This window comes from Gavia stellata, chromosome 1, assembly GCF_030936135.1.
Source record: "Gavia stellata isolate bGavSte3 chromosome 1, bGavSte3.hap2, whole genome shotgun sequence".
NCBI classification, from domain to species: Eukaryota; Metazoa; Chordata; class Aves; order Gaviiformes; family Gaviidae; genus Gavia; species Gavia stellata.
Genome location: NC_082594.1, coordinates 59236560 through 59250980, shown reverse-complemented (window position 1 = coordinate 59250980; position 14421 = coordinate 59236560). Strand labels below are relative to the sequence as shown.

The following is a 14421-nucleotide window of genomic DNA, read 5'->3' as shown; positions in this document are numbered from 1 at the left end:
CTCTCCCGTATATTAAATCACTCATCTTTGCAAGGTGTATTATCTCTTTACTCCTTTTCCTAAATGAGAACTTTTCTTTCTAGTGTGTATTGTAAAAAGTCTCTACTCTAGCTGTATATAAATTATTTATAAACACAAAAAATAAGTTGAAGCAAGAGACTGTAATATGAAAACTGCACTGTTTCAGTTAAAAGAGCAGTGATACAGCATTCTTCAGAACTTCTGCTGAAGTCAGACATGGACACAAGACAAACATTTTAGAAACAGGAGTAAGTGTTCTCAGTTGAAGTCACCAAAAAGTAATTTAATGGGTTAATTCTGATGGTGTGAGATGGCCACCTCCTTTTTAGTGATGTTTACCTGAGAGATCAATAAATGAGAAGAGCAGGATAGGCTGGCAAAGAACAAGCTTTCCCATCACACCTTCATACAGCATATCTGGAATCCCTTTGGGCACACTGAAATTGGGCCAGCAAAGAGACCAAATGACTTAAACACATCCTGCGGGAATCGGCTCAATACCAGTTGAGTATCCAGGATGCAAACCCTGGGTTCCTGCTGTCGTGCCCTTCCGTCATGTGTCAGTTTCCTTCCCTACTTTGTTCCTGGCCCCCATGTCTTTTCTTTTGTCTTCTATCTTATTAATATGCCTTCACAACTTGGTAATTGTACCATGAGGTTGTGATGGAAAAGGAAAATTAAAGAGTGCCTGATAATCACTGGTAAAAGCTATGCCAGATGTAAGAATAAATGTTATTTATTGCAGCTGTATCTTTCTGGCATTGAGGTTGTACTGGAAGTCAAACATAGTTACATTTCTCATCTCCGCAATTCCTTCCTCATGTGTTGATCTCCACCTCCCTGCAAGCATGGAAGGGTCATATCTGAATAGCAGGACGGAAACATTAAATTAATAATTACTTTCTTATCGGAAAGGAAATGCAAAAGACCCTATATTTTGTACCACTTAGATTGTCAAAATTGAGTTTCTAATTACAAAAGACACTATGCAGCTGTAGGAAAATGGAGTAAGAAAAATAATTTTTAACAGAAGTTCTACTTAATTCTGTATGCTCTAGCAGCTTTGTTCTTGACAGCTTTTTTAATAAACTGTTTTAAAATATTATTTAAGAATTTGTTCCTATTGGAGTAAGCAAATGATAACCTGATAAAACCACAGACAGACCACTCATGAATAACTAAAAGTTGCAGAAATAAAATATATGTATTATTAACATCACACCAGTACGAGCTCATTTTATTCTACTAATGTCTGTTTTTTTTATTTTTGGTACGCGTTTCATCTAAGATCATAAAACCTTAAAGGCAAGAAGTCTTTCTTATATTTGTCTGTAAAATATAACTCAGATATACATTACAGCACCACATAATGCAGATATCTTTTCTCTTCTAAGTGGAAACAAAGTGAAGATCTGTATTGAAAACCTTTCTCTATCCCTGTTTTCTCATGTTAGCAATTCTGTTATTTTCAAATTTAGACTTTGTTTTTAAATCACATCAACATTCTCAAACAGCTAACTTTACATTGAAATACTGCTTTTGCTCTAATAAGCCTTAGAGCGTTGGTCCAGTTAGATACAGGTTTGAGAAAAGCTATTTTTTTCTCCTTATTTTAGTATTTCTCAAGTGCTGAAGAAACCAACATAATAAAAACCTTTAAAAGCTAAGATAAGCTCAGCTTCCTGACAAGAGTCCTAAAGGCACAGACACACAGACAGACCATGACAATTTATAGCTGTGGCAGCTGATGCCACTGCTTCCCCTCGCTACTTGTCCGCACACACTCACAGCTCATGCACGCTCATATCAATGAGGAGCCTCTTTTCTATGTGCTTATCTGAAACTGTCACAAGTAGCGGTGGTGGTTTCAGTTGGCCTGGGACACACTGCATTAAAGTCGTTTAGAGAGCATCTGTCCTATTTCTTCTACCAGCTGTGCTGTGGGGCTGGTAGCCACCAGAGAGATGGTAACAAGCTGCTGCATGGGAGCAAGAGAGAGTAGTAATATTGAAAACTTACAGCTGTTCTCAAACAACTGTTTTTTTTTCAAGATACTCTTATCCAGTCATCCTGCTGGTACTCTTCCCCCAGTACTGTTTGTTGGACTATGAGTATTTTTACGACAGCAGATACCTGTAGTAGCACACCTCAGGTCCCTCTCCTCCTGCATGCTGCGCAGACATGAATAAAGGGGGTAAAGCCGTATCTGGTATAGCTTGTCCTCTCCAACACTGAGTATATAACAGATGTGTCTGTCTTAAAAGACTTGAGCGTGCCACACCATGCAACATGTGGCTGAAGCAGTATGAGCTTTGCAAAAGAAAATGAGCTTTTGCTTTGGAAAAAGCTTTTGAGACATTCTAGGAAATGCCCCCTTCTACATGAAAGGCTGGGAAATGGTCATACAGATCTGGAGCTCACTCACCCTTTTCACATCTAAATAAAGCACCTGACAAGTAACAGCAGGTCAAATGGCTTGCTCATTATGAGGATCTGACTGAAGTTCTTCGGAGAAACTGGGTCTCTATTTGGAGGGTGAAGTCCAGTCAGGATCTTAAAACCCATGTTCTTGACAAAACGCTAGAATATCTTTTAACTCTACACTTTGGAGTGTAGGGCTAGGGAAGTTGCTAAGAGGACTCCAACTAGACTACGTGTCCACTGCTGACATGTCTCTCAAATCTTATCTGGTAGTGAATGCGACAGAGCACATACATACATGATCATGGGGGTCAAATGGCTGTCTCTGCCCAAGTCCAGAAAAGAAAGTTTTATAGACACAAGTTGTTGAACACATGACCAAGTGAAGGTGCATCATGTGAAAAATCCCAAAACAGACAAGCATTTTCAGCAAAAGAGCATTTAGGGCCTTCATCTTTTCTTTTGCTGAGAATGCAAAACTAAGGACTACTATTGCAAGTGCTCAGATGGGTTCCCTCAGCCACCTTGGGCTAGAAGATATTGAGGCCTAACTGAAAGCATGGAGATAAAGAACACAATCTCCTGGGGCTTATACTACCAGCAGAAGACGACAGGTATTACCCAAGTCATTGCTGCCTGACTCTTTTGGCTGTGCCCCTGAAAGCGATTCAGATGAGGAACCTGTCAGCAACATGGTCATCTCCTAGCAAAAGACAGTAACAGCAACTGTCTGAAGCGGTAAGCATGCTACCACAACTAACACAATTCCTAAAGGTGGTTAATGACCCCTCGTAAACCAGCAAGCTCCTTAGTATAAAGAGAAAAATGGAGGGTTTTGTGTTTTGGGGTTTTTTTTTAAACAGATGTTGCATTAAAGACTAACGTGAAACTCAAAAGCTTTCATGCAAGGAATGACTAGACTCCAAGAAAACAATGAGACAGCCTGCAACATAAGGAAAATAAATAGGGTGCAGCTGAAGAGGAGAAGAGACTTTACACAACCAGTTTTGGCGGAACTGAAAAGCAGCAACGTACTCTGTCTCTTCTAACTCCACATTTGTGGTACAGAGTAGGGGAAGAACTCAAGACAAACTAAGGTTTGTATCTTAGCAGTATCCCACTGCGCTGGCTCAATACAGACAAGGTGAAAGGACACCAAGAATCAGTAGAAAAACAAATTCATCTGAGTGAAATATTTCCTAATGCACTCTTGGCTAAGCTGCAGCCTGCAGACTAAAGCTATAGCACAAAATGAACGCAGCCAAGCTGCAACCCTTTTCTGAAGAAAACCAGGGGAATTGCTGTTTGTGTAGTAAATGCTCAGACATATTTCCTCAATTTTTTTTCTCCTTAGAATACTCTCTTGGCTTCCTGGAATGTCTAACTTCGGACTTCCTGAGGCAGATGTCTCATCTTTGTACATGACAGTCCTCAATCAATTTTTCTTCCATCAGCCTGTCTGGCCCCTTTTTGAACTCAAATAAAATGTCTGTGCCTGCAACATCTTGCAGCAAGAAGTTACACGCTCTAAACACCCATGGTGTGTAGAGCCATTTTCTTTCGCTTGTGACACCTGTTACTTTCATTTGAAGTCCCCTGCTTCTTGTACTAGAAATGAGTGAACACAGTGACTCCCTATTTACCCTGTCCATATTATTTGTCATTTTTACACACCTGCATCAAATCCCCTTCCTCCAAGTCATCTAGCCTCTTCTCCTATGAAAAACCAGATCAAAGCTGTTCACCACTTCATCCAAATTACAGAGGAAGGAAAGAAGGCAAATGCAAAGAAAGAATGGAAATCCAACTGTGTTTGAGCTGGGTGGCAGAAGAGAACAGGGTATCTCTATACACAGGGAGATCAACAGTGTACTGATCTGCTTTTCCTACCACAGTAGCATACAGGTAAGTCTCAAAATGGGTATCTTATCCCATGACTGCCAAATTTGGATAACCTTTCTCAGATGCATTAAATAAAGAAGAACAGAACCTCAATGGGCTGGAAAAATGGGCTCACAGGAACCTCATGAAGTTCAGCAGCCAAATGCCAAGTCCTGCATCTGAGATGGAACAACCACACACAACAGTGCAAGCTGGGCATTGCCTGGTTAGAAAGCAGCTTGGCAAAAAAGGTCTGGGCTCCTGGTGGACAACAAGTTCAAGAGGAGCCAGTAGTGTGACCTCATGGCCAAACATGTATGGGACTGTGTTAGAAAGAACATCCAGGGAAACAATCTTTCCTCTCCATTCAATACTTGTGAGATCATACCTGGCATCCTGTACCCAGTTTTGGGCTTCCCAGTACAAGAAAGATACTGACATACTGCAACAAGTCCAGCAGAAGGCCACCAAAAATGATGAAGAGGCTGCAGCACATGCTACTGGAGGAGAGGGTGAGAGAGCTGAGATGGTTCAGCCTGGAGAGGGACGACTGAGAGGAGATGTTATCACTGTCTTCAACTGCCTAATGGGGAGGGGTACAGAAAAGATGGCAACACACAGTAATGAGCACAAGTTGCAGCAAGGAATAATTAAACATTAGGAAGCATTCTTTCACCATGAGTTTAGTCAGGCATTGGGAAAGTTTGCACAGAAAGGCTGTGAAATCTCTACCCTTAGAGATACTCAAAACTTGACTGGACACAGCCCTGATTAAATTGGCACTACCAGGGTTGGACAAGACGATGTCTGGAGGCTCCTTTCAACATGCATCCTTCTACGACTAACGAATTTGGTCAAAACTTTGATTAAGTTAGACAAGAAAGCAACATGAAACTCAATGGCCTTGCAATAAAACTAGCAAATGGTATAACTTTAAAATCTTCTAGTGTTGTCCTCTATTCAAGGCCTTACCAAATGCCATCATTAGCATCCTCCTAAAATAAAGCAAAGTCAAGACATGGCCTAGAGTTCTTTCCAAAAAGCTGCATTCATTTTTCCTCAGTGCAAATATATGAGTTTCTCCTCTTCCTCTTTTCTTTTCCTCAGTTGTGACAGATGTTGTGCAAAGGGCTAAACTAAAAAAGCAAGTTTTGCACCTGTTCTGAAGGCAGCAACATTTGTGGTTATCCTATCCCCGCCAGAAAAGTATACATCGTCTTATACCATGCACAGGGAGAGCTATATTCCTCCCTCCAACAAGCTAGACTTAGCAGTTTCATCCTTCCTGTGGCATGTAACTTTCGAGGGAAGTTGTGGTTAGTTAGCAGAAGGCACTCCGAGGCAGCCTACTTTAAATATAGAGATGCTGAAAACTGATTATTCTCAACTTACTAGCCTACAAAGCAGCCAGATAGTGTTTTATCAGCAGCTGCTGACAGCCAGGGGCTAAGAACTTGATGAAACCTTAATATCACAACTTCTAACTATGGAAACTTACAGTAGTTCTGTCTAGAAGTAACCATGACAGATCATTGTCCCGAGTTGGGACAGGAAGAGATGAAGCTCCCCTGCCAGCTGCATATGTGAGGCATTTTTGACAAAAAGAGACAACTGAAGACTCTTGACATGTTACCAGACTATAAAGGCAACTCCAGGACAATTCTTTATTTTTTGGCTTTTAAAAAATAAATACAGTGTATCCACAATGCCAGATATTCGAAACAGCCAAACACCCATCAGAACCTTACTCCTTCACTCAGATGAGTGCAAACCATTTCAAATGTGTGAAGGCTAGCTATTAGGACAGATAGATAAAAATGTTATTTATGCTAAAAGAGGGATAGAGGGCAAAGTTTGACATTCGTATCCCCAATACTTAACAACATCTCATGCTCTCTCCTAGAAGCTTTGTTCTAGACTAAAAATGACATAAATGATCAGACAGGACATCTAGAAAGAGGCCTGCAAGAATATAATACATTGTATGTCACTACTAAAAATGTGACCTGGGAGAAAGTAATCTGAATTCTGTTGAGAAGAGGGGGAAAAAAAAATTAAGCCGTCTGAATTTACTGGCATAAGAGATTACTGGCATAACAGATTAATTTCATTAAATGAAGGATCTTTCATCTTTAACTCCTCAACCCACAAGCTAGAGCAGAAGCTCTAAAACTAGCATGCTTGGATATCACCACTGGTAAGCAGAACTAGTGACCACAAACATGAGGGATGACTGCAAAACGAGCAGCTTCCAGTCTGGGCACAGCCAGGCCATCTCTTCACCCCTCCCTGCTTTTCTGCTGCACTGTTCCAGCCATTCAGCTAGCACCCACATCCCATGCCCTTGGCCATGAGGTGTCCCTGCACACCCAGGAGCACAGGGAAAGCTGTCCACAGCTAGGCAAACCTACAGAGGCCAAGCTCATGGCTGAGAGCAACTAGCTGAGGACCACTGTAGATGGAAAGCCTAGGGTCAGGGCAATGCCTCCTATTGTCTGAACTGATCTTACTGCCTCCGTAAAAGTCCTCTTTACACTTCCTCCACTGCATGCGGAAGCCAAACTTCGAAAAATTAATTCCCTTGGCTACGGCCTTGCCTTCCTAATAGCATGGTTGCTGGTGCTGTGGAGGCACTTACTGTACAGCTTAGCATCTCTATTCAAGCAGTCAAGCACCACTGCCATCATATATCCCTTTGCAGTGCTTCTTGTGCTGCAACTTGCAAATTCCTGCTGAAATTAAATGATTAATGATCCAAACTGTAATTAAAACATGTCCATAAAGAGATTTTTGGAACAGATATCAATAAAGAGTATCAAAACGTATTTTAACTACAGATGAAGTCTCATTGTCATATGGCCTAGATAAGGTCTTCACAACTTCAAAAAAAAAAGAAAAGAAAGAGCAGCATTTGTCTTTAATGTTTTAATTAGTTCTTCTAAGACTGAGCAATCTTTATCGGTTAATTTACATACTCTGTCAAAATAGCTACGATTAGCAAGGCTTAAAGATGGAGCTTGAATTCTGAAATCACTTCTCAGAAATCTGATTCTAACGCTCTTTCACAAGGTGCCACTTTCTAGTCACAAATGAAAACAGGAAACAAGTGCGCCTCACTGGCCACAAACATGTTGGTTTTTCTCCAAAAAATATCTTTTCAAATCAGAAAGATCAAAGTGACTAAGTTAAAAAACTTACATTAATGAATGTTTATTATGAGCAGAATGAAAGTGGACAAACTAATGATAAGGCTTTGAGGAGAATAATAAAGAAAAAAAAAATGCAAGCAAGTTACTAGTGATGGAGATAACAGTGAGCTATCCTAAAATCTGTGAGAGAGAATCAAGCAGTGCTCCGAGAAAAACTGTAATCAAGCAGTGGTTGTAAGAAAACAAGGAACCAAAATATGAATTTGAAAAAACTCCCACTTTTCACGGTGTTTAGGGTAGCAAAAAACACTCAAAACTGTAACAAATTAACGCTACATGAACTTGAGAAAAAAGGCTAAACATTTGTAGTGATTTATGTGCTGCATACATAAAAGCTTAAATACTAGTGTCAATGAAAGCACAAATACTTCAGAAGCAAAATACACTTGTGTTTTATTTGTTCAGAACAAACTGGTGAAATAAAAACATCCCTTAATTTGAAAACTTAGATTTTACTACTTGAGTACTCTTATCTGTGCTTCCCAAAAAACACTTGATAGCCTTTGGTAACAACAGCAGGCAAATGAAATACTGTGGGCAACATCACAATTTGCTCTCCCCATTTGGCTTCAGTTTAAACTTTTCAATATTTTGCAACAGGCATGAAGCAAAGATTACCAACAGAGTGGTTAAAATGCTATTCAAACGAACAAGTTTTTCATTCTTAGCATCTACCTCCCTCCTAGAGAAACTGGCTGTATGGAGAAACAATTTCTAATTGAATATTTAAATTATTTTTAAAAAGTATATTATTGCAGACAAAAATAGTGTGGTTTTATTTTAAGAAGTTTTGTAGAAATATAAAAGATAGTAATCAATTTATCATTCCTCTTCTTTCAACTTAATTTTTAGAAGTTCACAATGTGTGTACAAAGTAACTCTCGGTAGCACCACCTTCCCCCTCCTCCCCCCCGCTCCGGTGCAAACTCAACCCAAACTTCATTACCATTTCTGTTTCCTCACACATAACAAAAATAATGGGAACTGCCACATCAAAGCACATTTCTCTCTAATCTGCTACCCTGATTCTGATAGACAAATACTAAATCACTCCGAGAGATGTAACGCCAATATGGCTATTGTGTAGTTTCTTCATAACAATTACTGCTTCTTCTAATGGCCCTTGTTTAAAATTATCCAATACAGAAAACCAATTACAGCTCATTTATCTTTAAAATGGGTTCAGACAGCTGGCAATATTTAGCCAAATTGGCAAAGACACATGTAATGTTTACCTCCATAAGCTGCTTACAGAATACTGACTGCAAAGATTAATCCTGCTGCAGGGCAGACCAGCTTCCCTCCCCTTAAATAAAAACACATTTCCAATCTGAATAATTACACTTAGTTCACAGATCTCTAATAATGACATGCTTGGTGCTTTACACTTAATAGAAGCAATTAAAAACAGTAAGTGTGAAAGTAGTGACAGCCTGCAATTACAAATGCCACTTAGTACTTTCTGAATTTGAAAGGGGCAGCTCATCTCAGGGAAGCCCTTTCAAACCACCTTGTTTCTAGGTACATTCAATCACTGGTAACACTTTTTCTCAAATTACCTCCCACTGCTTTCTTCCTCTTAAATAATGTTACCCAACTGTGTATTCTATGTGCGCGCAGGTGCGCCTATCTGAGAGGTGTGATAACAGATAGACTTCACATCCCAACTGCAATGCAGAGGTAAGTATTCCAATTATTGTGCAAATGGAGCATTGCCCCATTTCAAAAATGCCCTCAAAATCCTTAGCAAATCCTGACACCAGTTAATAAACAGCTGATTATCCATTTGTTATTATAGTCTTATATCTTCAGATGGCACAGCTTTGTACAGGGCAGAGCTTTTGGCTGATAATGACTTTTTGGTCTCTTCTTACAGTTACTAAAATTAGGGCTTGGTGTGATAAACTGTGGAGAACCTCAGTTCAGAGGTTATGGTCTTCTGCCCCATCTGCACCTCTCCTCTGGCAGATGTTACTGACTCTACAGCAATGCATGCCTTAACCTCAAGCACCCGAACCTGGGCTGAAGCAATCAACTGTGAATCTTGCGGTACAGAGTAACAGAAGGACAAAGTCCCCGTTCTGCCTTCCAGCTACCCGTTCCCATTGCTTTCCTCGCTCTGGTGCTGGCATTCATCCACCCAGAAGTGAGCAGGTCTAGAAATTTATGCCAGTGGGAAATGATTCCTGCAAAAATATATATGTATACATGTTTTGTTTTTAAACATAATTTTATCTCCCTACAACCACTGCCTATAGGAAGTCAGATGATTTGCACTACAAGTGGTAGATAGGAAAGTACAGGCTGGGGCCAAGTGCTTGCTCTGTAAGCGGCAGCCTATGCTTCAACCAGCTCAGCCCTGCTATAAAACTGCAGGTGAAGCAAAGCCACACGTTTGTTTTGGCTGCCTCCTTTACAAGGCTCTGGTAGAGGAGTGGAGAACACAGCTGGGGAAGCCATGTTTATGTTTTGAACTAGCACAGCCCTTTCCATCAGTCGAATGCAAGTCGGAGCCCTCAGTTCAGAGTACGGGTGCCTCAAGTTCCCTTACACTGATTGTCACTTTGCATTTGTTAAGAGTATTTTTTTGTCTACCATTATTCTGTCTCTTCTGCCCCACTGACTACAATGTTCATAGTTCTCTCTACACTCTAAATACACTAGGTCTCATTTCCTGATCCTGTCCCCTTACTCTTTAATCTCTTTTCACAATCACTACTGTATTGAGCAGAAATTACTTTGAGTTTACTGGTGCACATATTTGACCCAAGATTTTTTTGGGATGGGATAAATCATTCATAGTCTGGAAGGGCATAGCTTAAGCACTTTAGGGCAAAGACTTTTAGCTTAAGAACACCAGTGAAGTGGACTCCTGACTGTCTACTCCCCTTGTTGGTTGAACATAGTGTGGAAGGAGTGAAGTGCACCCTGTCTTTCCCATTTGCCCATCTCACACTTCCAACACAAAGAAGTCAATGAGAAGATGGAGGTATGCATATAGATAACACATCCCAGTCTCCAGTTATAAGCAAGTAGTCCATCTTTTCCTTTGAATGAATATTTGTATGAACATTCATCGGGACTACTGCAAACACTCACCTCCCTTAACCGCAGCCCAACAAAGTTACTTGAAGAAGGAACGTAGTGCTCAGGGTAAGAGAGAGTAGACTGCGCAACAGCTATTGCAAACGCTGCCTCAGGCCTGTAGCCAAAGCACTGCTTTCACTAAGGTGTAAATAAACCTCCAGTTTTTATTTCTGGAGTGGAAACATTCCTTAATGATTCCACTGTGGACATTGGGGCTCATGCCTGGTGTTTACACCTATGCTCCCTTATCGGCTCACAGACTGCTGTTCACTACGACAGTCTGTACAGACAGTTATTGCACTGAAGAAGCAAGAAACACTCCTGAAAAACCTTTATAAATATGAAAGAAAGAAAGTGTGTTTTATGTCCAGGAGGTACAGAGATGCCCCAGTTCTAGAAATATGAGGAGTTAGATGAAACCCAGCAGGCTGATTTTCTGACAAGTGATGTAGGAATCTGGGATGAATTCTGAGAAGAATCTTAAAAAGAAAAGAGGGAAAGCACAGGATGTTTTACTGCTTCAGCCACATGCGCTGGAATCTTCTTTCACACTTCCAGCAGAGCACACAGCTACCAAAACACTATCTTCATCAAAAGGTGAAAAGAGCTGGTGACCACCGGCTCAAAGAGCCATAGTGTGAGGAAAGACAGCACCAAATTAACATCCCATTATGGAAAAGGATCATTAAGTGAAGGCAAAACAAACAAAACCGCGTCTCTCATCAAGCCCTTGATAAAACTCATGGTGACAAGTGACAGAAAAGGTCCCCACAGAAAAGCACAGAAGTTACTGCCGAGTATCCCTTTATGGAACCAATTTTCTTTTCTTAAGTGTACAAGACACACAAGTAAAAATGTAAAAAAACTGAACAAAAGTTTTAAAACACAGAAAGGTATTTTTGTCTCACACCACAGGGAAAATCAGTTCATTTAAGAACTGCAAAAGAGTAAGTGCTGCTTCTGGATTGACTGTTTCTTACCAGGGTTTAGTGGACGTGCTTTACCAACCCCAAAAGCTATCCCCAGGCTGGAAAGCAATGATAAAAAGCAAGGAAGCAGACGTGGGATGACTGCATTGTTAGCTGAGACAGTCTTGAATGAAAGCTGCCTCTCACATGGAGTGGTGCCATCACAACTAACTTGTCTGTATCCTGCCCAATCTCTCTGTATCATTAGAAAATTGGAAAAGGTGGCCTCATGCCTGACAGGCTCTAGAACAGAGGAAAACATTTTTAAAAATAGCTCTGAGAAATCATCTCAGATTTCCTGCTCGTGACATACCTGACTTAAGAGCTCAAAATCCCAGTCAACAATTTGCCAATAAGTGAAGTAAGTTCCACCAACTCATCAACATTCCTAAACAAAACAAGACAGTGATGTGTCACCCTTCACATCTGCATAATAACACCATGGTACATCAGCTATCGCTGTTTGGATAGGTTGAACCTTGATGGACAAAAGGATCACCTAGCCCACCTAGTCCAAAGCTCTTGCATGTCTGGTACACAGACAGGGAAACTCAAGACATAAGGTCTCTGTCTGTCCAAAGATATCAGAGAAGGTTCCTGGCTTCCTGGGAAACCTGGGACTACACATCTGACAATGGTTGAAGGCCAAAGACTATAATCCTGTGGCATCCTACTACCACCGTATGCTCTCTCAAACTATGCCTATGGGCAAGGTGAGCAATGAGCATAGCATCATGTATGGACATACTGCCAAGTGGCTCACTGAAGCTACACAAGTCCAGAGGGACGTGGGGATATACATCCCAGCCTGAGTAAAGTGCCCTCCAAGCCTGGAAGCAATCAAACTCATGCTTCTATGAGGGTCAGCTCAGTCTTCATGAATCTAAAGAGTAGAGAGCCGTCTAGCACTTCTTAAGGATCTTGACACTTATTCTGGAAAGCTGCTGCTTGTGAGCCACTATACTGAACCGAGAAGAGTTGGTAACTTCATTTAAGATACGCACTTACTTCAAGAGGCCCTTGAGACACATATAACCTCAAAAGTGGAACCTTATCTTGGGAATGCTCCAACTTGTAATGGGGATTGGCTTTTAACTCTAATACATACATTTTCATTCTGCAAACTTCTTGCCTTAGAGAAAATACATTTCATCAGTAGTGATCCAGGACCCTGGTATGTTAAGCACCTGAATTCAAAGAGTTACAATTTCATTTGGTTTTGAACATGATTGGTTTGGCAGCCATTCTCATTTCATGGGAAAAATATTTTCTTTTTAAAGTGTGCCAAGTCCTACCTGAACTTATGGCTCCCATAACTTTACCTGTTTCATGTTTCTGGTGTAAAGGAACTGCAGAGAGAGGCACAGGGTAGCGTCAGCCTCCCAGAACCATTTGCATGGACAAGTTTGACTATGTGACAACTGTCTGTGCTGGGGAGGGAGAAGGGGGCACCACAGGCAAATGAGAGTTTCAGCCTTTCCTACCAGCTTCTGACATCTGATCTCCCACCGTGCTACAAGTACCCACATTCAAGCACAGAAACCCTGCTTCTCTCCACCCTCCTGATCCCTCATACCATGCACACCACCCAGCCCACACCTAAGCACACCCCATTACGTGCTGCGCTGAAAAGGGTCTTCACCCCCAGCTCCCCACTGATTTAAGCACTAAACAATGATCTTTTATCAGGATCTGTATTTAGCATAAAGCTTGGGCAGAGTGGAGCCAAAGGATAGCAATTCGTGATGACCTACGTTGCAAAGCACCTAAGCTATTTTTGCCTTATTTATTATGACCTATTTTCATGGTAGTGACGGTAAGTTGGAACTAACAACCAAAATGTGACTCATATATCCATTGTTCAAGATTTTGAGCGCAATTCTGGAGAACAGTCTAGTAATTGGCTACCCCTCAGTCCTCTTCTACCGTAAATATTATTCTTTATTTTTTGGCAGAGCCATTTTTTAAACTACTTTTGAATTCTTGGTAAAAATAAAATAATAAAAAAGAAAATAAAATCTCTTCTTACAACTTACCACATTGTAATTAGTACATTGTAATGGACATCATAACAGGTCTTCAAAGGCTAAGGACTAGTAAAGAGAGGTTTTAATGTTCATCTTATTCACACAGTTTGGCTTACTTCACAATACATGAAAACTAAAACGCTTCCCACAATTTGGAGGTTTTTTTGTCAAGACACCATTCACACCTTCTTTTCATTTGTGGCTACAGCACATCTTTTCTTTTTTCAAAGAGAGCTCTGTAAGTATCCTAAGGTCCAAGTTGCTGGCAGGAAATTCTTTAGCTTGTTCATGACAAAACAGAAACAAAATAGAAAAGCTGTAGCAGAGAAGTGGTTTCTTTGCAAAAAATACTTCCCCATTAAGACCACTCTATAACCCTTTTTCACAACTACAAACCAAGGTGTCTGAAGCAAAGTGATGACTAAACAAAAGGAGAGTATTCAGTAAGCATAAAATAAAAGTAAAGAGGAAATTTTAAAAGAAAGTCATACCAAAAAAATCTTGTTATTTATACAGAAAGTCTGCAAAATCCTTTAACTCTGAAAAAGAGATGTTCTAATTTCTTAATTCTTTAGTGAAGCAACCATATTAGTTTTTTTACTAACTATACGCACGGCCTTCTGTCTCATGTGTATTTGTTTTTAAAGCCTCAATCATACCACTGTGCCTTCTCAGAAAAACATTGAACTTAGTGAATCAACTTCTGTCCATTACTTTGGTAAATCAAGAGGAGTTTCAAGCATCAAGCATCAGTTACTGCAAGACCTCCTTTGCAAAGTTGCTCAATTACCCTCCTCCTCTTTGACC

General features: G+C 40.5%; 1 protein-coding gene across 1 annotated transcript in view; it reads right to left on the bottom strand.

Annotated features, from left to right (window-relative positions):
* The window catches only part of UBAC2 (UBA domain containing 2), a 98440-nt gene that overhangs the window by 49676 nt on the left and 34343 nt on the right, over positions 1 to 14421 (bottom strand). The gene's annotated exons all lie outside the window — the stretch shown is intronic.